Genomic DNA, 25754 nt, shown 5'->3' with positions numbered 1-25754 from the left:
GTTGTTTTTATTATTCCTGCTTACTGCATTAATTCTTATTTACCCGTACACCGCTTTGGAATGTAAAATACTTAATAAGGTTAAATATTCTTCTAACTAGTTAGAAACTGATTCAGCCCCCCTCTCAGTATCTTTGGGACTATCATTAATCCTAATAGTAACTCATGACGTGCGTTGCATTATATGTAGTAGATTTTCTCATTCCCTAGATAAAAACCATTACAACCATTCACCAAAATCTCTTAAAATTGTCTTGATACAATAATCATACATCTCATAATCAATGACATTCATCATCAGATCATAAGCCAATATAACCAATTCACCAAACTTAATTGGTTAGGGTTTATCAAAAACAACAGGTAGGGTTTACCAGTTACCAGTTCAACTCCCAAATGCTTCCTATCGATTATAGTTTTCTTCACTTGTTCATCCTACCAGTTACAAAATAATATTACAACAATATCAACAATATTATTACTAGTTAATTAACATCAATGAAAACATAACATATCATTAATACAATCTTCATGCAAGTGCGAACAATCTCTCCCTTTGGTATTGATGGCAATACAAATATCAATACCATTGATTTTTGTTGTGATTATGAATAGGAATCCTGGTTTACATTACCAAGTATTAACCATGCTCTCCATGTCTTCATCTTGTCGTTGGTTCTTCTTCCCATAATCACATAATTCTTCTCCCCCTTTGACAATAATGCCAAATTGAAAGTAAAACATGTAATGTCAAATTTCACTGTGCATCATCAACAATCTGCAACTTGATGCTCCCCCTATGGAATAACTCCACTTCTACACCAATCCTTTTGTAAAATTTTGCAAGTAGCTCTGGGACTGATGTAATACACATCATACTTAACTGACCTCATGAAGTGGGCCAACCCCTAACTGACTTCTAAGATACTCAAAAGTCTTAGGTAGCGGTTTACTAAAGATATCTACAAGCTGCTCCTTGGTAGAAATATGCTGCAAGATCACATCTTTACTCTATATGTTTTCCCTCAAGAAATGATACTTCAATTCAATATGCTTGGTTCTTGGAAATATTTATGACACTTGTATTATCACATAAGATCTTTATAGGTTCTGAAATATTCATCTTAAAACCTTCCAAAATGTGCCTCATCCATATAGCTTGAGTACAATTCATGTAAGTTGCAACATACTCAGCTTCAGGAGTAAATTGTGAAGTATAACTTTGCTTCTTACTACTCCAAGAAATAAGTCTTCGTCCAAGAAAAAATGCTCCATTGGGTGTGCTTTTCTGGTCATCAACATTTCCTAACCAATCTGCATCTGTGTACATCTTCAAGTCAAAATGTTTTGCATATGGATACCATAACCCATAATCAACAATACCTTTCAAATATCTAAAAAATTCTCTTGGTTTCTATTAGATGTGTTTCCTTAGGATTCTTCTAGAATCTAGCAACTATGCCAACTGCATGAGCTATGTCTGGTTTACAATCACTCATGCCAAATGTCTTCAAGACCTCTTTCACATACTTAGACTGTATGATGAAAATACCATTCTTCATTTGCTGTATTTGCAAGCCTATGAAATTTTTTATTTCTCCCACTAAAGACATTTCAAACTCATTATTCATTTCATCTCCAAAACTATTACTCATGTCAACATTACCTCCAAATAAGATATCATCAACAAATACTTTGCTGACCAGTATTTATCTGCTTCATATTTGAGATATATGTTACTATCATCACCGGTTCTCAGAAATCCTATCTTCATCAGATGTGTATGAAGCCTTTCATACCATGCTCTCAGTGCCTGCTTTAATACATATAAAGCCTTATGCAATCTGCATACCATGTCTTTCTTATCAATCAAAGCATAACCATATGTCTTCTCAATGTATACTTCTTCTTATAGTATCCCATTCAAAAATGTTGACTTAACATCTATCTAGTATACCTTGAATTTCTTGTGTGTTGCAAATGCAAGTAAAGTTCTACCACCTTCTAGTCTTTCCACTCATGCAAAAGTCTCACCATAATCTTCTCCTTCCTCTTTTTCATATACTTTGCAAACTAACCTAGCTTTATTGCGAACTACAACACCCTCTTCATTCAACTTGTTCTTGAATACCCACTTAGTGCCTATCACATATTTATTTACCGATTGGGGTACTAGGGTCCATGTGTTGTTCTTCTCAATTTGATAAAGTTCCTCCTCCACAGCTTTAACCCAAGGATCATCGCCAAACGCTTCCTTAGCAGTCCTTGGTTCAATAATGAATATCATGCAAGAATTCTCTCTGATTCTTCTTCTAGTTAGTACTCCAACATCCTTATCCCTAATAATCTATTCACGATTGTGATTTAGTCTCACATATCTTAGAATAACATGATCATTATCTTTAGGTTCAACTTCTTCATTGTCATGATCTTCTTCTAAATTTATATGTTCCACTTGAACTGGTACATTAGTATTCGCTTTGCCAGTTTCAGATTTCACAGTTTCTTGTTCCAAAAACAAAATGCAAGGATCTTCATCATTTTTCTCCAAATTGGTTTCCTTTGAGACTTTACGATATTCATCCAGTCGAACATCAGCACTCTCAATAATTCTTTATGTCTTGTTGTTAAAACACTTGTAGGCCTTACTCTTGGTGGAATAGCCAAGAAATATACCTTCATCACTTTTAGCTTCAAATTTGCTAATATAATTACCTCTCTTAATAAAACAGTTGCTACCAAATATCTTGAAATAACTAACATCAGGTGATCTTCCATACAAATATTCATAAGGAGTCTTGTCTTTACCTCTCTTTACAAGAATCCAGTTCATAGTGTAGACAGTTGTGCTGACAGCTTCTCTCCAAAAAAAATTTTGTACACCTCATTGTATCAACACCTTCCTAGCAGCTTCAACAACATACAAATTGTTTTTCTCTGCAATACCATACTTTTGTGGTGTCCTCAGTGCAGAAAGTTGTCGTTTGATACCATTTTCATCACAATACCTAGTAAATTTCTCATAAGTAAATTCATCGCCTTGATCTGTCCTCAGACACTTTATCTTCTTACTGCTCTCCTTCTCAACTAAGGCCTTGAATGCCTTGAACTTACCAAAAGCTTTAGTCTTATCTTTCAAGAAAGTGACCCACATCATCCTTGAGAAATCATCAGTGAAGATCATAAAATATCTGTCACCTTGAATACTTTCTATCCTTATTGGTCCACAAAGATCTATATGAACCAAATCTAACAAATGTTCCACTGAAAAAGATTTTCTCTTGAAAGTTGAGGATGTCATCTTTCCCAACTAACATTATTTGCATAGAGCATTAACCAGTTTGTCAAATTGAGGCAAACCTCTCACTTTTTTGGACTTACTCACTTTAACAATGTCATCAAAGTTTATATGACAAAATCTCCTATACCAAAGCCAACTATCATCTATCTTTGCAATTAAATAGTTTCTCACTCTAGGATTAAGGTGAAACAAGTTACCTTTAGTTTTCTTCCAAGTTGCAATCAGTTTACATTTTTTTTCATAGATCTTGCACATACCATTCTTAAACTCCATGGGTATCCTCTATCATTGAGTTGTGCCGCACTCAAAAGATTGTTCTTTAAACCTTCAACCCAGTAGACATCATTTGCACTGCTCTTTCCATTAAGAGAAATAGTTCCCTTACCTTTAACCATGCAGGGTGAGTCATTACCAAATCTTACAACTTGGCCATCAAATTCCTTCAGAGAAAGAAATTTGCTTTGATCACCGGTCATGTGATATGAACAACCACTATCAATGATCCAATCATCAGAGTTATCCATCCTAGATACTAATGCCTTCTGGCCTGATATCTCTTCTTTAATGGATACAAACACAATGTCTTCATTAGAATCACCATCATATTCTTCATCAGTGATACCACCATTAAGAACAATAAGACAATCTCTTTGTCCTTTACCCATATACTTTTTTAATTTCTCTCATTTGTGCTTATTATCACCATTAGGAGAGTTAGCAGCTATGTGTCCAATCTTTTTGCATGCAAAACATTTCAAAGGTAATTTACCTCTATATTTATCTATACCTCTAGGCAACCACTTGGCCAACAATGCTTGAAGATCAACTAAGTTGTCTTCATCATCAACTTCTTTTCTGGATTTGGATTCATAACTGTGATTGGCATCTCTACTTTTCCTCACAGATGGGTTAGAAATAGAAGCTCTAAATGCAGACTCATATTTCTATACACTACCATCAAAACCATTTAATTCAAAAGAAGTAAGCTTGCCAATGATGGAGTCAAGAGTTATCTTAGTTTTTTCAATGGACTTCAATTCCTGAATAGCTACAACTTGGATAGTGTAGACTAGTAGAAGGGTTCTTAGTACCTTACTGATCACTGTGGCATCTAATAATTTACCTCTTTCACTCTTAATTTCACTGACTATCTCCTTTATCCTTTGACCATACTACTAGATATTCTCACCTTCAGCCATTCGCATCTCATCAAAATTTCCTCTTAGACTCTCTTCTTTAGCAATCTTAACATGTTCATCACCACTATAAATCTCTTCATGTTTTTTTGATACCTCAGATGAAGTCTTAAGACCATGAACATATGCATACTCTGCATTAGGCAAAGAATTGTTAATAGCCTCTAATGCTTGATGATTTTCATATTTCTCTTTCTTTTGTTCATCAGTCAACATCCCAATAGGTGCAACATATTTAGTGTCCACATGTTCCCAATACTGGCTTCCCAGACTCTTGATATAAATTTTCCTTTTGTCACTCCATATGCTATAGTTCTCTCTATTAAACTTTGGACCTTCCTTCTTCATCATGATTTGCAAGATCTTTATCTCAAGCTGTTAGACTTAGACTTTAGAGGACCAGATACGCTCTGATACAAATTGATGGTATGATGAAAGACTAAGTATCTAGTCAACTACTGAGAAGGGGGGTGAATCAATGGATAGAAAAACCGATACAAACTTCATAAATCTCAAAATCAATCTCTCAAAGTAAACTTAGAACTATCAATGTAATACAATTGTCAAGATAAACCGGTTGACTGTTACAACAAATTAACACTAAACATCTTAAAACTCATAAAAATCCAAATGCTTTTTCATATGTCAACAGAATTCATTTCTCAATGCTTCTGGTTATCATGACTTATCAAAGTAGTAAGTAGTTAACTAAATCAACCATAAAAACATAACCACAAAAACATTCACAACTTGACACAAATATTTTTGATGTGGAAACCCAAATGCGAAAAACCACGATGAGATGAGACTCACAAGATTGTTGGCATTATGGATGAATTGATTATGTTTTGCATTGATGTCAACATTAGTTGTTATGGTTGGTTATTGGTAGATAGGTTTTGGTTATCGGTAGAAGATCTAATGTTAGTACCAGTAGAAGAGACTATTTGTTGGATACTTCTGGCATGTTTGAATCAATGGAATATGTTTGATTTTATATGTTACATGTTGCTTGAGTATGTTTAAGGTTTAACATTTAACCGATAGAGCTTTCACTAAGGAATCTTGATAGGATAAATAAGTGGTTTTGGTGCAGCTTCTAGATGGATTTTAGGATGTTAAAGATGTTCTTTGATCATGCTTCAACTTATTGAAGACATTGCTTTGGCATGGTGGACCCAGAATAGGTCTTGTGCCTATCTAGGTTATGGACTAGTATCATGTTAACGTGTACTCTACACATTACTGGGATGTTTTAGGATGTTCTATGGATTGGTTATTATTGTTTTGGTCTTAAGCCGACATGGCATATCGTAGTAATATGGATTTATCTAATGATCTTATGGTAATATCTTGTAGGTGGCCAACCTAATTGGTTTAGGCCTTAGGGTTGGTATAAAATAATATAATATCTCATTGTAGATCATAGGATGGAATGAAAAAATATTCATTATCTTAAAATTCAATATCGTATGTGAGGGAGATTTGGTTGATCATAGGTGATTGATTTGGGATTAAGGAAGAGGTCAAAGGCCTCCGATATTGAGCGTAACCAAGACTATAATCAGGCATGGTAGATGCTATCTCTAATATTTCATTACTCTGGATTGTTATCTATTTATCTTCAGGTGGTTATAACCTCTTTGTAGTCAGTGAGACTCTTTTGTAATGAGTAGTGTGCCTTCCTGCATGTGTAGGCCCCTCATTGTATCACTCTGTGTGTGAAAAGTGGACCTATATTTGTATCTGGAATAAACAACAATTCAAATAAGTCATTAGATGCATGGTTAGTAAATCCATAATCAATGAATAATAAACCATTACAAAGCGACCCATTGCCCTTCTAGTAAATACGAGTTTAGATTGCTCTCATATTGCTAAGCTATCCAGTGACTAGACAACACCTAAACGAAGGATTTTTAAATTTATATGAGCATGGATTTAATCTAAATGGATGCAATATTTAAGCTAACTGAATGCATGATTTGCATGATTTAATCTAACATGATTTAAGCAATATATGAATATTTAAGCTAAATGATTTAAGAAATATGAAATAACTAATATGCAATATCTCAATACAAATTCTCAATGAACCTAGAGCAAAAACAACATAATAACAATATATTCTCCAACATTTTTTTGAATGAGAGATGAGAGCCTGAATTTATAGAAAATTTAGAAACAAACCAAAGATTGAGATCAAATGATGATGAGTGGTCAATATTTTCGAAGAGGAAGCACAATCCAGGTGAATTGATGTGATTGGATGCTTTTCTCAGTTTTAAAGGAAATTGAAGTAAAATTAAGATAACATGAAGAAAAAAAAGATTTATTCTCTATTTCATTCAATTTTAATATTAAATTGTTTTAATTGCTTTCTGTGAGATTATCTATCAATTTTTAATTTGTTTTTTCAAGATTATCTCCAATTGATTTCTTTTCTCAAAATTTTAATTCTTTTTTGGTCAATTAATTCCTTTTTCTATTTGTTTCCTTTTTTGAAGATTTGTGCTCATAATTTCCAATTCCTCTTTCTTGATTTGTTTCCTTTTTTGAAGATTTATGGCAATTTTTATTCATTTTTTAAATTAATTCCTATTTTTGATGATTTAGTGGAAAATTGATTTGTTTAATTAAATATGCACAAGATATTGAATTAAAATAAGTAAGATAATTGTTTAAAATGATTTACTTGGAATGATTTAGTTAATTAAATAAATATTTCATTAATATTGAGTGATTAATTTTGCCATGTGACATTGATGATTTTAGAAATTAATTAATTGTTCAAGATTTATTTAATTGTCTTTGATTAGGACCTTGGTGAAGCTATCAAGATTAGGGGCTCATGGTTTAGATGACCATTTTTTAAAGTATTACATTTGACCCTCTTTGAATTAATGTGCGAGCAATGCATTGGTTCAAAGAAAATTTGATGTCTAGGAGATACCAGTTCAGAACTTGATTGATCATGAACCAGATTAAAAGCGAGGTGTTTAGCTTGATTTGAAGTGATGAAGCTGAACAGAGTTTGATTAAAGAGATATCGATCCTAAAATTGACTGAACGAGGAATGATAGAGAGCAAAGATACCAAACTTGAACTTGATTGATCAAGAAGCGGATCTTTCTTATCTAGAACTTGATTGATCTAGACATAGTGAGCAATGAAAAAATCATTCTTGAACTTTATTGACCAAGATACGATGAGAAAAGATAAACTATTCAGCTTGATTCGATGCGATGAAACTAAACACCTGCTTAGATTGAGTGTGTGATCAAAGAAACTCTCTAAACCCTTGATTGAGTTTAAATGAATAATCAGCTTGATGAAAAGCGATGAAACTGACTAACTTTAAGAGACTGATTCAGACAAAGACAATATCAACTTGATTTGAAGCAATAAAATTCATATGCCTCAAGAGATTGATTTGATTCAAATGGTTGAGAAAACTCAACTTGATATAAAGCGATCAAGTTGAGATGCCCCTAGCGATAATAATTTGATTGATTTTCTTTAGTTGAAAAAGATTTTTGCTCAACTTTTGATGAAGATTTGAAAATTTTCTCAACTTTCAAGATGTGAAGTGAAGAGGTCATCAGTATGCCCCCTCAGGAGCGAAATCAAAAGATAGCGAGGGTACATGATTATAGGTAATTTTTGGTGATGATAAGTTATTTGAGCACAAATGATTAATGTTGAAGATTAAAATCAGAGTTAATGTGACAATTCAATTGAGATTTAGTGTTGATTAACGAGAAATTGAGCATAAATTGAAGAAGAGAATGAGCAGTTGATGAAAGCGCTAAGTTATTGATTTCGATTTTGATCCCGAAAATGGACTCATGACAGCTGATTTAGGAGTTCTTGATTTGATTTCATCGTACTTGTGTTGATTGATTATGCGATGTTGTTCTATATGGTTTATTCTATATGTATGCATATCTTTTCAGTATGGATGTATGTAATGTGGATGAATATAGATGTTTGTTGTTTGGTTTCTTTTTCATATGCAAATAAATGATGAAAATGAGTAATGAGTAATGTAAATGTTTATTTTTCTTCATGCAATAATATGAATGCAAATAAATGTATGAATCTATATAAAATGCATATGTATGCATCTAACATCTCAATACACAAGTACTCGATTAGAGAAATGATGATGAAAAAGAGATCACTTAGTTGAGAAATGATGATACTTCAAACTCTTATTCAAAAGATATAGAGATTATTGTTATCATGTAGAAATCACTTGAAATACACAAAACACAAAATGAAATGCAAAATGAGATGCAACCTAAACCTAGTCACTTGATTTGGAATACTTAATTTTCATCATTGAGCATTTTACAAACACAACAAGAAGAATATAGTTCATTTCTTTGCATATGCAATATGAATTATCTTGTCTTCAATGACCCTTTTTTCGTTCATATCCTTGGATAGATTACACATAGACCCAGATTGCAGATTAACGAAATTCCCTCAAAACAGACAAAGAAATGATGAGAACCTCCTTGTAGCATACAAATAAGCAGAGTCAAGGTATGTGTGGTGATTTCACCTTGATGTGAAGGCACTTATGACAGACACCCAGCTGATTAGATGTATCTAGATCATTAGAATCATTCCTACAAGAAGAAAATAAAAAAAATATTGTGCCCCCAATCCTTGCTTCTCTTAGTCAAGATAGACTTCCTTGAGTTACTCAAAGGGATAATAATTGAAAAGTAATATAAATTATATAACAAAAAGAAAATTTAATGAATATCTCAAACAGTTTAGTGATTGTTTTTAGTTTTGTTTAGCTTGTGTACTTAGTGATAAAACTCTTCAGTAGTCAGGAGACAGGTGACTAACTCAGAGTGAATGACCGGGTACCACTGACGTAAAGATGACTTGGTTGATACTACTCAAGACATGTAAATTGATCAGTTGGTTACCCTAAGACTAGGACATTGATTAGTTTCAAACCATGAGGGTTCCAATGAACCATAATGTGACAAAAGTGAATGAAGTATGTACAAGATAAAGAAAAGATGCAACATTGAAGTACAAGAGATAAAACTAACCTAGACAAAATCCAGTAGCCATACTGATCTATGCCATTGTTTTGATTTGTGTGATCATTGATAGGAATGTCTGGTTTCAAAGAGTAAGTACCCCATATAAGACTGATTTGTCTGGTATCGAGTGTACCCTTCCTTGTATAATTCATGTTGATGTTTGATAAAGTTTAATACACTGATTAACAAGACATGCGATAAGTTTGGTTGTAGACATTGAGAGGTTTTCAATGGTTGATTTAGTTTGATGGATAGTCTATGCTTTCTTGCTTTGATTTTTCAGATATCTTTTAATTTATTTTGTGAGTTTTTTATTTTAAGGATTTTGTTTAGGACATTTTATGATTTTTAGGAGTTTGTTCAGAACATTTTATGATTTTTAGGAGTTTGTTAAGGATATTTTATTATTTTTTAGGAGTTTGTTCAGGACTTTTTATGATCTTTATGATTTTTTAATGTTTGCCCCTAGTGTCTAGCAAGGCAAAAGCGATTTTGAGTACATTAATGGATATGAAAAATGATGGTGGATGCTTTCAAGGACTATCTCACAACATTAATCCAAGCACAGGGTCTGGATATAGCAATGTAAAGCAAGCATTTTAGTGAAGTAAAGCAAGGATATAGCGTAATAAAGCCATATGGTCCAAAGAAGTGGCCATGTCAAGAGGTTTGTGGAAAGCATATTTTTGCATTTTGTCCATAGTGTTGATCAAGATCTGGATAGGGAATAAATAGTATAATTAGGATCAAAGGTGGTAATGAAGGATGTAAGCGAGCAATGGATAGGAGATAAAGGGTGTGGATCAAGTGCAATATATAGGATATACAAAACCTATAAATATCCTTAACTTTGTCAAGATCAAAGGTGGAAAAGGGAGATGAATGTATATAAAGCGAATGAGGGATAATGGAGGATGAAGGATAATGGAGGAGGAAGTATAATAGATGGATGTACATGGATGGAACTTGCCCCTAGTGTAAAGTGCAAAAGAATAATGGATTAGGCATGATGCCCGTTTGCTAGGTTTTCATCATGGTACTTTCCCAAGGCACCACAAGAAGTGGTTTTCACTCGTGGACAAAATTATTTCTCTTTGCTTTTTGTTCTGATTTTTTTTTGAAAGATAATGGAGGCATGATAAAGGATAGAAGAAGTACCCCATCATGGCTATGAAGGTATGCTCAAAGATGTTGGCAGGATAATGAAATGAAACTAAGGCAAGGACTTATGCAAAGGATTGGATAAGAGGGATAGAAGGGTGGAAAAGAGGTGTTGGATAATGGATGGGATGTTGGAAGAATTGTGTATTACTAAATGGAAATGTTGGAAAGATCAACATTGACATACACCTTGAGGGATGGTGGATACATGGAATAGAAGTGAATCTCAAATATTGAGATTTGGATGGAGGAAGATTTTGGAGGTCATATGAGATGGAGTAAACATTATTAGTATTGTGTGTACCATCAAAACATATAGTGCCTTTTTCTTTGATCAAACAAGCTTTATCATCTCCAAATCTTACTAGACCTCCATTGTATTCCTAAAAGGTTAATAATTTACTCTTATCACCAGTCATTTGATGTAAAAATCCTGAGTCAATAATCCGTTCATCCTTATCTTAAACTTTAGCTACTAGGGCCTCCTCTATTGATTGAATAGTAGGTGCCAGTTGATCTTCTGTTATAGCAACAAAATTCCATCCATTGTCTATCATGTTGGTATTTTGGTATGGTTTTGTCATTGATGTCAACACCTACTAAACCTTATCAACTCTGGCACTTTGGAGATTCAGCAACATTCACTGGAAAGTGAATGACTTATGCACAGTCACTGCTATCTAGTACACCGGCATGATATAATGATCATTGGCACTTGGAATGGTATGGAAAACACTTGGTTATGTCGAAGACATATCTTAGACACTTTGTCTTGAATATTTGTGTATTGTCATATTCGTATTTGCATATTTGCTATTACCAGCAAATAGGTCCAAGTTATACATTGACAGGTTTATCTTTTCTAGATCAACATGATATGCTATGGAGATGATTTATTATTATTGTAAATGCATCAAGCTGACATGTTGAATTGGTTATTGCATCGGATATTGTTTTATTTGTAAAAATATTTTATTGTAATATCTTGTAGAGCCAACCTACTAAAATTGGTCCTAGGTTATGATATAAATGTAAGATCTTATTTGTAAGATCAGATGTGCAATGCAAAAAAGAATTGTGTGAAGGTATATGCAAGAATAAGAAGAGCTATACATGTAGACATCATTCAAAGGTGAAGCAAGGTTTTTGTGAAAGAATATCAGAACTACACCAGTACTGAATCCAACATATGAAGATGCTATTTTGAGAAGTACATCCTTATTGGATTTAACCGTCCAATTGTAGTCAGTGTGACTCCTATTTTTTGTTTGAGTAGTGAGCTCTAGGTGCTTGGCCTTTCTGCATGTGCAGACCCCATTTGTATACACTTACTATCTATAGTAGTATCATCTGATTGTGGGTCAGGTTTCCCATCGTGGTTTTTTCCCTTACAAGGTTTCCACATACAAATATTGGTATTATGTGTTGTGGATTACTTTGTCTTTTTGTTTCATGTATTAATCTTTACCGGTATTGTAATTATCTCATAAAACTATCCACCGATATAAAAGATTGGTTCACCGGTATTAAGCTGTAAGTTGGTTAATTTTTTTTTGGTTTGAATTTATTTGACAACTGATTCACCCCCCCTCTCAGTTGTCTCTGGGACCTAACAATTAGTATTAGAGTTTAGTCCTCTTTTGTAGAAGTTTAATAGCTTAAGGAGATCCAATGTCTACTAATTATTTTAGGAAGGACAGTCCTAAATTTGATGGAGCCAACTATGGCATATGGAAGATCAGAATGTAGACACATTTAAATTGCATTGGAAAGGACATCTAGGAAGTTACAAAGAATGACTATGCTACTCCTACTTCCGGTCAGCCTAATCCACCTACCTTGGGAAAAGATGAAGAAAATGATTGCAAAGCAAGAGAAACACTTTTGAGCATATTAACAGATCAACAAATCATGGGATTATCAGATAGATCAACTGATAAAGCTAGTTGGGATCATTTGGAAACATTGAATGAAGGAGACTCCATAGTCAAAATTGCAAAGCTTGAAAGCTTCCGGGTCAAGTATGAAAATCTGAAAATGGAAGAAGATGAAAGGATTTCTGCTTTTATGGAAAGAGTTAATGAAATTTTTTTGGGTATTAAATGTTGTGGAGGAACCTTAAGTGAAGATGAAGTTGTTTCAAAAGTTTTAAGAGGATTTCCACTGGCATATAAAATGAAAGTTACTGCTATAAATGAGTTAAGAACAATGCCTAATACATCAGTAACTAAAGATACATTGATTGGAAAACTTTCAGCCTTTGAAATTGAGGAATTTGGTCCTATTGCTACTATAAAGATAGATTTAGCCTTTAAAGAATAAACATCATCTGCATCATCATTTGACAAATTTGTTTCAAAATTCTTTTATGCAAGAGAACTTGAAGAAAGAAGGAAAGAAAATGAAGAACTTGAAGAACTTGAAGCGCGATTTGCAAGGAAAATGCCTAAAGGTCTAGTTGGAAGTAAGTATGAAGGTAAAGAACACTTTAAATGTTTTAACTGTAATAAGATTGGTTATATGGCTTCAAGATGCCCTGATAGACATGCTAGACTAAGAGAAAAAGCTAGAAGAACATACAAGCCTAACTCTGAATATCAAACATACAGATTTAAGAAGAACAAAGACAAATCTTGTTATCTTAATGATGAAGGAATGATTGATGATTCTGATGAGGATCCAGTAGACAATGGATGGGTTTTTGTTGCTATAAAAAATGATCAACTGCCACCTACAGTCCAACTGATAGAGCAGGCCTTACTAACAAAAATTTAAGTAAAGGATGAATGGATCATTGATTCAGGATGCTCACATCATATGACAGGAGATAAAGGTAAATTCTTGAACTTTCAAGAATATAATGCAGGCTTAAAAAAATATCTACAAGTTGCTCCTTGGTACAAACATGCTCCAAGATCACTTCTTTACTCTATACTTTTTCCCTCAAGAAATGATACTTCAATTCAATATGCTTGGTTCATGCATGCAAAACAGGGTTCTTGGAAATATTTATGGCACTTGTATTATCACATAAGATCTTTACAGGTTCTAAAATCTTCATCTTAAAATGTTCCAAAATGTGCCTCATCCATATAGCTTGAGTACAATTCATGTAAGTTGCAACATACTCAGCTTCAGGAGTAGATTGTGAAGTACAACTTGGTTTCTTACTACTCCAAGAAACAAGTCTTCCTCCAAGAAAAAATGCTCCACCGGTTGTGCTTTTCTAGTCATCAACATTTGTTGACCAATCTACATCTGTGTACATCTTCAAGTCAAAAAATTTTGCATATGGATACCATAACCCATAATCAACAATACCTTTCAGATATCTAAAAAATTCCCTTGGTTGCTATTAGATGTGTTCCCTTAGGATTCTTCTAGAATCTAGCAACTATGCCAACTGCATGAGCTATGTTTGGTTTACAATCACTCACGCCAAATATCTTCAAGACCTCTTTCACATACTTAGATTGTATGATGAAAATACCATTCTTCATTTGTTGTATTTGCAAGACTCTGAAATTTTTTATTTCTCCCACTAAAGACATTTCAAACTCATTTTTCATTTCATCTGCAAAACTATTACTCATGTCCTCATTCAATCCAAATATGATATCATCAATGAATAATTTGCTAACCAGTATTTATCTCCTTCATATTTGAGATATATGTTACTATCATCATCGGTTCTCAGAAATCCTATCTTCATCAGATGTGTATGAAGCCTTTCATACCATGCTCTCGGTGCTCACTTTAATACATATAAAGCCTTATGCAATTTGCATACCATGTCTTTGTTATCAGTCAAAGCACAACCATATGGCTTCTTAATATATACTTCTTCTTAGAATATCCCATTCAAAAATGTTCACTTAACATCCATCCGGTATACCTTGAATTTCTTGTGTGCTTCAAATGCAAGTAAATTTCTGACACCTTCAAGTCTTGCCACTCATGCAAAAGTCTCACCACAATATTCTCCTTCCTCTTGTTCATAACCTTTGCAAACCAACCTAGCTTTATTGCGAACTACAACACCATCTTCATTCAACTTGTTCTTGAATACCCATTTAGTACCTATCACATATTTATTTACCAGTCAGCGTACTAGGGTCCATGTGTTGTTATTCTCAATTTGATAATGTTCCTCCTCCATAGCTTTAACTCAAGGATCATCACAAAAAACTTCCTCAGCACTTCCTGGTTCAATAGTGTAGATCATGCAGGAATTCTCTCTGATTCTTCTTCTAGTTAGTACTCTAGCATCCTTATCCCCAATAATCTATTCAAGATTGTGATTTCGCCTCACATATCTTAGAATAACATGATCGTTATCTTCAGGTTCAGCTTCTTCATTGTCATCATCTTCTTCTAAATTTATATGTTCCGGTTGAACTGGTACATTAGTATTTGCTTTGTCAGTTTCATATTTCATAGTTTCTTGTTCCAAAAACAAAATGCAAGGATCTTCATCATTTTTCTCCAAATTGGTTTCCTTTGAGACTTTAGGATATTCATCCACTCAAACATCAACACTCTCAATAATTCTCTATGTCTTGTTTTTAAAACACTTGTAGGCCTTACTCTTGGTGGAATAGCCAAGAAATATACCTTGATCACTTTTAGCTTCAAATTTCCTAATATAATTACCTCTCTTAATAAAATATTGGCTACCAAATATCTTGAAATAACTAACATCAGGTGGTCTTCCATACCAATACACATAAGGAGTCTTGTCCTTACCTCTCTTTACCATAATCTGGTTCATAGTGTAGACAGTTGTTCTGACAGCTTCTCTCCAAAAGAATTTCTCTACACCTCCTTGTATCAACACCTTCCTAGCAGCTTCAACAACTGATTGATTGTTTTTCTCTGCAATACCATTCTGTTGTGGTATCCTCGGTGCAGAAAGTTGTTGTTTGATACCATTTTCATCACAATACCTAGTAAATTCCTCAAAAGTAAATTCACCGCCTTGATCTATCCTCGAACACTTTATCTTCTTGCTGTTCTCCTTCTCAACTAAGGCCTTGAATGCCTTGAACTTACCAAAAGATTTAGTCTTATCTTTCCAGAATGTGACCCACATCATCCTTGAGCAATCATTAGTGAAGATCATAAAATATCTTTCACCTTCAATACTTTTTGTCCTTATTGGTCCACAAAGATCTATATGAACCAAATCTAACAAATGTTCCACTGAAAAAGATTTTCTCTTAAAAGTTGAGGATGTCATCTTTCCCAACTAACATTCTTTGCATAGAGCATTAACTGATTTGTCTAACTGAGGCAAACCTCTCATTGTTTTGGACTTACTCACTTTAACAATGTTATCAAAGTTTTTATGACAAAATCTCCTATACAAAATCCAACTATCATATATCTTTGCAATTAAATAGTTTCTCACTCTAGGATTAAGGTTAAACAAGTTACCTTTAGTTTTCTTCCCGGTTGCAATCAGTTCACATTTTTTTTCATAGATTTTTCATGAAACTTTGTTAAACTCCAATGGGTATCCTTTGTCATTGAGTTGTACCACACTCAAAAGATGGTTCTTTAAACCTTCAACCCAATACACATCATTTGTACTGCTCTTTCCATTAAGAGAAATAGTTCCCTTACCTTTAACCATGCAGGGTGAGTCATTACCAAATCTTACAACTTTGCCATCAAATTCCTTTAGAGAAAGAAATTTTCTTTGATCATCGGTCATGTGATATGAACAACCACTATCAATGATCCAATCATGAGAGTTATCCATCTTGGATACTAATGCCTTCTGGCCTGATATCTCTTCTTTAATGGCTACAAAGACAATGTCTTCATTAGAATCACCATCATATTCTTCATCAGTGATAGCACCATTAAGAACAATAAGACAATCTCTTTTGCCTTTACCCTTATACTTTTTGAATTTCTCTCATTTGTGCTCATTATCACCATTAGGAGAGTTAGCAGCTATGTGTCCAATTTTGTTGCATGCAAAACATTTCAAAGGTAATTTACCTCTATATTTATTTGTACCTCTAGGGAACTGCTTGACCAACAATGCTTCAAGCTCAACTAAGTTGTCTTCATCATCAAATTCTCTACTAGATCTGGACTCATAACTGTGACTGACATCTCTACTTTTCCTCATAGATGGCTTAGAAATACAAGCTCTAAATGCAAACTCAGATTTCTATACACTACCATCATAACCATTTAATTCAAAAGTAGTAAGCTTGCCAATGATGGAGTCAAGAGTTACCTTAGTTTATTCAATGGACTTCAGTTCCTAAATAGCTGCACCTCGGATAGTGTAGACTAGTAGAAGGGTTCTTAGTACCTCACAGATCACTATGGCATCTTCCACTTTACCTCCTTCACTCTTAATTTCACTGACTATCTCCTTTATCCTTCGACCATACTGCTAGATATTCTCACGTTCAGCCATTCGCATCTCATCAAAATTTCCTCTTAGACTCTCTTCTTTAGCAATCTTAACATGTTCATCATTGCTATAAATCTCTTCAAGTTTTTTCCATACCTCATATGAACTCTTAAGACCATGAAAATCTACATACTCTACATCAGATAAAGAAACCTTTAATAGCCTCTAATGCTTGATTATTTTCTTATTTCTCTTTCTTCTGATCATCGGGCAACATCCCAATAGGTGCAACATATTTAGTGTCGACATGTTCCCAATGTTGGCTTCCTAGACTCTTGATATAAATTTTCATTTTGTCACTCCATATGCTATAGTTCTCTCTATTAAACTTTGGACCTTCCTTCTTCATCATGATTTGCAGGATCTTTACCTCAAGCTGTTAGGCTTAGAATTTAGAGGACCAAATACGCTCTGATACCAATTTATGGTATGGTGAAAGAATAAGTATCTAGTCAACTACTGAGAGGGGGGGTGAATCAATGGATAGAAAAACTTATACAAACTTCACAAATCTCAAAATCAATCTCTCAAAGTAAACTTAGAACTATCAATGTAATATAACTGTCAAGATAAATTAGTTGATTGTTACAACAAATTAACAGTAAACAACTTAAAACTCATAAACATCCAAATGATTTTTTATTTGTCAACAAAATTGATTTCTCAATGCTTCTGGTTATGATGACTTATCAAAGGAGTTAAGTAGTTAACTAAATCAACCATAAAAACATAACCACAAAAACATTCACAACTTGACACAGATATTTTTGACGTGGAAACCCAAATGCAAAAAACCATGGTGAGATGAGACTCACAAGATTGTTAGCATTATGGATGAATTGATTATGTGTTGCATTGATGTCAACATTAGCTGTTATGGTTGGTTACTGGCAGACAGGTTTTGGTTATCGGTAGAAGATCTAATGTTAGTACCAGCAGAAGAGACTATTTGTTGGACACTTCTGGCATGTTTGGATCAATGGAGTATGTTTGATTTTATGTGTTACATGTTCCTTGAGCATGTTTTCGTTAGTTGGTTTTGACTTGGTAATCAGATTCTATCATACACTCTTGTAAACCCTTATCGACATTGGTTTAAGGATTAACCGACACAACTTTCACTAAGGAATCTTGATAGGATGCATAAGTGGTGTTGGTGCAGCTTCTAGATGGATTTCATGATGTTGAAGATGTTCTTTGATCATGCTTCAACTTCTTGAAGACATTGCTTTGGTATGGTGAACCCAAAATAGGTCTGGTGCCTATCTAGGTTATGGACCAGTATCATGTTAATGAGTACTCTACATGTTACCAAGATTTTTTGGGATATTCTATGGATTGGTTATTATTATTTTGGTCTTAAGCCGACATGGCATATCATTATAATATGGATTTAGGTAATGTTCTTATTGTAATATCTTTTAGGTGGTTGACCTAATTGGTTTAGGCCATTGGGTTGGTATAAAATAATATAATATTTGATTGTAGATCATAGGATGGAATGAAAAAGTATTCATGGTCTTTAAATGCAATATCGTATGCGAGGGAGATTTGGTCGATCATAGGTGATCGATTTGGGATTAAGGAAGAGGTCAAAGGCCTCCGATATTGAGCATAATCGAGACTATAATCAGGAATGGTAGATGATATCTCTAATATTTCATTACTTTGGATTGTTGTCTATTTATCTTGAGGTGGTTATAACCTCTTTGTAGTCAGTGAGACTCTTTTGTAATGAGCAGTGTGCTCTAGGCAGTGTGCCTTCCTGCATGTGCAGGCTCATCATTATATCATTTTGTGTGTGAAAAGTGGACCTATATTTGTACCTAGAATAAACAACACTTCAAATAAGTCATTAGATGCATGGTTAGTAAATCCATAATCAATGAATAATAAACCATTACAAAGCAACCCATTTTCTTTTAGTAAATGCGAGTTTAGATTGCTCTTAGATTGCTAAGCTATCCAGTGACTAGACAACACCTAAACGAAGGATTTTAAATATATATGAGCATGGATTTAATCTAAATGGATGCAATATGTAAGCTAGATGAATGCATGATTTGCAAGATTTAATCTAACATGATTTAATTAATATATGAATATTTAAGCTAAATGATTTAAGTAATATGAAATAACTAATATGCAATATCTCAATGCAAATTCTCAATGAACTTAGAGAAAAAACAACATAATAACAATATATTCTCCAACATTTTTTTGAATGAGAGATGAGAGCCTGAATTTATAGAAATTTCAGAAAGAAACCAAAGGTTGAGATCAAATGATGATGAGTGGTCAATATTTTCCAAGAGGAATCACAATCTAGGTGAATTGATGTGATTGGATGCTTTTCTCAGTTTTAAAGGAAATTGAACTAAAATTAAGATAACATGAAGAAAAAATAGATTTATTCTCTATTTCATTCAATTTTAATATTAAATTGTTTTAATTGCTTTCTTTGAGATTATCTATCAATTTTTAATTTGTTTTTTCAAGATTATCTCCAATTGATTTCTTTTCTCAAAATTTTAATTCTTTTGTGGTCAATTAATTCCTTTTTTTATTTGTTTCCTTTTTGCAAGATTTGTGCTCATAATTTCCAATTCCTCTTTCTTGATTTGTTTTCTGTTTTGAAGATTTATGGCAATTTTTATTCATTTTTCAAATTTATTCCTCTTTTTGACGATTTAGTGGCAAATTGATTTATTTAATTAAATATGCAAAAAGATATTTAATTAAAATAAATAAGATAATTGTTTAAAATGATTTACTTGGAATGATTTAGTTAGTTAAATAAATATTTAATTAATATTGAGTGATTATTTTTGCCATGTGACATTGATGATTTTAGAAATTAATTGTTTGGTCAAGATTTATTTAATTGCCTTTGGTTAGGATGTTGGTGACGTTGTCAAGATTAGGGGCTCATGGTTTAGATGACCATTTTTAGGGTATTACATTTGCCCCTCTTTGAATTAATGTGCGAGCAATGTGTTGGTTCAAAGAAAAATTGATGTCTAGGAGAAACCAGTTCTGAACCTGATTGATCACGAACATGATGAAAAGCGAGGTGTTTAGCTTTATTTGAAGCAATGTCGATCCCAAACTTGATTGAACTAGGAATGATAGAGAGAAAAGATACCGAACTTGAACTTGATTGATCAAGAAGCGGATCTTTCTAATCTAGAACTTGATTGATCTAGACACAGTGAGCAATGATAAAATCATTCTTGAACTTGATTGATCAAGATACGATGAGAAAAGATAAACTATTTAGCTTGATTCGATGTGATGAAACTGAACACCTGTTTAGATTGTGTGTGTGATCAAAGAAACTCTTTAAACCCTTGATTGAGTTTAAATGAATAATCAGCTTGATGAAAAGAGATGAAACTAACTAATGTTAAGAGACTGATTCAGATAAAGACAATATTAGCTTGATTTGAAGCGATGAAATTGATATGCCCAAAGAGATTGATTTGATTCAAATGGTCGAGAAAACTCAACTTGATATAAAGTAATGAAGTTGAGATACCCCTAGCGAGAATAATTTGATTGATTTTGTTTAGTTGAAAAAGATTTTTGCTCAACTTTTGATGAAGATTTGTAAATATTCTCGACTTTGAAGATGTGAAGTCATGAGGTCATCAGTATGCCCCCTCGGGAGCAAAATCGAAAGATAGTGAGGGTACATGATTATAGGTAATTTTTGGTGATGATAAGTTATTTGAGCACAAATGATTAATGTTGAAGATTAAAATCAGAGTTAATGTGACAATTCAATTGAGATTTAGTGTTGATTAATGAGAAATTGAGCGTAAATTGAAGAAGAGAATGAGCAGTTGATGAAAGTGCTAAGTTATTGATTTCGATTTTGATCCCAAAAAAGGACTCATGATAGCTGATTTAGGAGTTCTTGATTTGATTTCATCGTACTTGTATTGATTGATTATGAGATGTTGTTCTATATGCTTTATTCTATATGTATGCATATCTTTTCAGTATGGATTTATGTAATGTAGATGAATATGGATGTTTGTTGTTTGGTTTCTTTATCATATGCAAATAAATGATGAAAATGAGTAATGAGTAATGTAAATGTTTATTTTTCTTCATGTAATAATATGAATGCAAATAAATGTATGAATCTGTATAAGATGCATATGTATGCATCTAACATCTCAATACACAAGTACTCGATCAGAGAAATGATGATGAAAAAGAGATCACTTAGCTGAGAAATGATGATACTTCAAACTCTCATTCAAAAGATATAGAGATTATTGTTATCATGTAGAAATCACTTGAAATACACAAAACACAAAATGAAATGCAAAATGAGATGCAACCTAAACCTAGTCACTTGATTTGGAATGCTTAATTTTCATCATTGAGCATTTTACAAACACAACAAGAAGAATATAGTTCATTTCTTTGCATATGCAATATGAATTATCCTGTCTTCAATGACCCTTTTTTCGTTCATATCCTTGGATAGATTACACATAGACCCAGATTGCAGATTAAAGAAATTCCCTCAAAACAGACAAAGAAATGATGAGAACCTCCCTGTAGCATACAAATAGGTAGAGTCGAGGTATGTGTGGTGATTTCACCTTGATATGAAGGCACTTATGATAGACACGCATCTGATTAGATGTATCCAAATCATTAGAATCATTCCTACAAGAAGAAAATAAAAAAAATATTATGCCCGCAATCCTTGCTCCTCTTAGTTAAGATAGACTTCCTCGAGTTACTCAGAGGGATAATAATTAAAAACTAATATAAAAGCTAACACACAAAGAAAATTTCATGCATATCTCAAACAATTTAGTAATTGTTTTCAGTTTTCTTTGCTTGTGAATTCAGTGATAAAACTCTTTAGTAGTCAAGAGATAGGTGACTGACTCAGAGTGAATGACTGGGTATTACTGACGTAAAGATGACTTGGTTGATACTGCTAAGGACATGTAAATTGATCAGTTGGTTACCCTAAGACTGGGACATTGATCACTTTGAAACCATGAGGGTTCAAATGAACCATGATGTCACATAAGTGACTGAAATATGTACAAGCTAAAGAAAAGATGCAACGTTGGAGTACAAGAGATAAAACTAACCTGGACAAAATTCAGCAGCCATATTGATCTATGTCATTGTTTTGATTTGTGTGATCATTGATAGGAATGTCTGGTTTCAAAGAGTAAGTACCTCATATAAGACTGATTTGTCTAGTATCGAGTGTACCCTTCCTTGTATAATACATGTTGATGTTTGATAGAGTTTAATAGATTGATTAACAAAATATGCGATAAGTTTGGTTGTAGACTTTGAGAGGTTTTCTATGGTTGATTTAGTTTGATGGATAGTCTATACTTTCTTGCTTTGATTTTTTAGATATTTTTTTATTTATTTTGTGAGTTTTTTATTTTTAGGAATTTGTTTAGGACATTTTATGATTTTTAAGAGTTTGTTTAGAACATTTTATGATTTTTAGGAGTTTGTTAAGGACATTTAATTATTTTTTAGGAGTTTACTCAAGACTTTTTATGATTTTTATGACTTTTTAATGTTTGGCCCTAGTGTCTAGCAAGGCAAAACGGATTTTGAGTACATTAATGGATACGATAATGATGGCGGACGCTTTCAAGGACTATCTCACGAGATTAATCCAAGAACAACGTCTATATATAGCAATTTAAAGCAAGGATTTTAGTGATGCAAAGCAAGGATATAGTGTAATAAAGTCATATGGTCTAAAGAGGTGGCCATGTCAAGAGGTTTGTGGAAAGCATGTTTTTGCATTTTGTCCATAGTGTTGATCAAGATCTGGATAGGGGACAAATAGGATAATCAAGATCAAAGGTGGTAATCAAGGATGTAAGCGAGCAATGGATAGGAGCTAAAGGGTTTGGATCAAGTGCAATATATGGGACATACAAAACCTTAATATCCTTAACCTTGTCAAGGTCAAAGGTGGAAAAGGGAGATGAATGTAGATAGAGCGAATGAAGGATAATGGAGGATGAAGGATAATGTAGGAAGAAGGATAATAGATGGATGTACATGGATGGAACTTGCCCCCAGTGTAAAGTGTAAAAGAATAATGGATTACACATGATGCCCGTTTGCAAGGTTTTCATCATGGTACTTTCCCAAGGCGCCACAAGAAGTGGTTTTCACTCATTGACAAAATTATTTCTCTTTACTTTTTTTTCTGATTTTTTTATTTTTTGGAAGATAATGGAGGCATGATAGGGGATAGAAGAAGGACCCCATCGTCTCACTTCTATGGATGGTACCCTTGGAATATGAGTTGCAATAGACCATGGCTATGAAGGTATGCTCAAAGATGTTGGCAGGATAATGAAATGAAACTAAGGCAAGGACTTATGCAAAGGATTGGATAAGAGGGATAGAAGTGTGGAAAATAGGTGTTGGATGATAGATGGGATGTTGGAAGAATTGTGTATGACTAGATGGAAATGTTGGAAAGATCAACATTGACATACACCTTGAGGGATGGTGGATACATGGAACAGAAGTGAATCTCAATTATTGAGATTTGGATGGAGGAAATATTTTGGAGGTCATATAAGATGGAGTAAACATTATCAGTTTTGTGCGTACCATCAAAAGATATAGTGCCTTTTCCTTTGATCAAACAAGCCTTATCATCTCCAAATCTTACTAGACCCCCATTGTAATCTTGAAAGGTTAAAAATTTACTCTTATCACCAGTAATTTGATGTAAACATCTTGAGTCAATAATCCGTTCATCATTATCTTCAACTTTAGCTGCCAGGGCTTGCTCTATCAGTTGAAAAGTAGGTGTTGGTTGATCTTCTGTTATAGCAACAAAATTCGATCCATAGTCTATCATATTGGTATTTTTGTATGGTTTTGTCATTGATGTCAACACCTACTAAACCTTATCAACTCTGGCAATTTGGAGATTCAACGACATTCACCAACAAGCAAATGACTTATGCATTGTCACCAGTATCTGGTACACCCGCGGGATATTATGATCACCGACACTTGGAATGGCATGGAAAACACTTGGTTATGTCGAAGACATCATTTAGATACTTTTTCTTGAAAATTTGTTTATTGTCATATTTGTATTTGCATATTTTTTGTTACTGGCAAATAGGTCCAAGTTTTACACTGACAGGTTTATCTTTTCCAGATCAGCATGACATGCTATGGAGATGATTTATTATTATTGTAAATGCATCAAGCCGACATGTTGAATTGGTTATTGTATCAGATATTGTTTTATTTGTAAAAATATTTTATTGTAATATCTTGTAGAGCCGACCTACTAAAATTGCTCCTAGTCTATGATATAAATGTAAGACCTTATTTGTAAGATCGGATGTGGAATGCAAAAAATAATTGTGTGAATGTATGTGTGAGAATAAGTAGAGCTATACACACAGACATCATTTGAAGGTGAAGCAAGGTTTTTGTGAAAGCATATCAAAACTACACCGGTACTGAATCCAACATATGAAGATGCTATTTTGAGCAATACATCCTTATTGGATTTAACCATCCAATTGTAGTCAGTGTGACTCCTATTTTGTGTTTGAGCAGTGATCTCTAGGCGCTTGGCCTTTCTGCATGTCCAGACCCCATTTGTATACACTTACTATCTACAATAGTATCATCTAATTGTGGGTAAGGTTTCCCACTATGGTTTTTCCCATTACAAGGTTTCCATGTACAAATATTGGTATTATGTATTATGGATGACTTTGTCTTTTTGTTTCATGCATTAATCTTTACCTGTATTGCAATTATCTGATAAAATTGTCCACCAGTATAAAAGACTGGTTCACCGGTATTAAGCAGTAAGTTGGTTAATTTGTTTTTGTTTGAATTTATTTGACAACTGATTCACCCCCCCTCTTAGTTGTCTCCGGGACCTAACAATTTGTATCAGAGCTTAGTCCTCTTTTGCAAAAGTTTAACAGCTTGAGGAGATCCAATGTCTACTAACTATTTTAGGAAGGATGGTCCTAAATTTGATGGAACCAACTATGGCATATGGAAGATTAGAATGGAGACAAATTTAAATTGCATTGGAAAGGACATCTGGGAAGTTCCAAAGAATGGCTATGCTGCTCCTACCTCTGGTCAGCCTAATCCACCTACCTCGGGAAAATATGAAGAAAATGATTGCGAAGCAAGAGAAGCACTTTTGAGCGCATTAATAGATTAGAAAATCGTGAGATTATCAGATAGATCAACTGCTAAAGCTATTTAGGATAATTTTTAAACACTGAATGAAGGAGAATCCACAGTCAAAATTGCAAAGCTTGAAAGCTTCCGGGTCAAGTATGAAAATCTGAAAATGGAAGAAGATGAAAGAATTTCTACTTTTATGGAAAGAGTTAATGAAATTGTTTTGGGTGTTAAATGTTGTGGAGGAACCTTAAGTGAAGATGAAATTTTTTCAAAAGTTTTAAGAGGATTGCCACCGACATATAAAATGAAATTTACTACTATATATGAGTTAAGAACAATCCCTAATACATCAGTAACTAGAGATACAATGATTGGAAAACTTTCAGC

The sequence above is a fragment of the Cryptomeria japonica genome, chromosome 7 (assembly GCF_030272615.1).
Source record: "Cryptomeria japonica chromosome 7, Sugi_1.0, whole genome shotgun sequence".
Lineage (NCBI taxonomy): Eukaryota > Viridiplantae > Streptophyta > Pinopsida > Cupressales > Cupressaceae > Cryptomeria > Cryptomeria japonica.
This window is presented reverse-complemented; position numbering follows the sequence as displayed.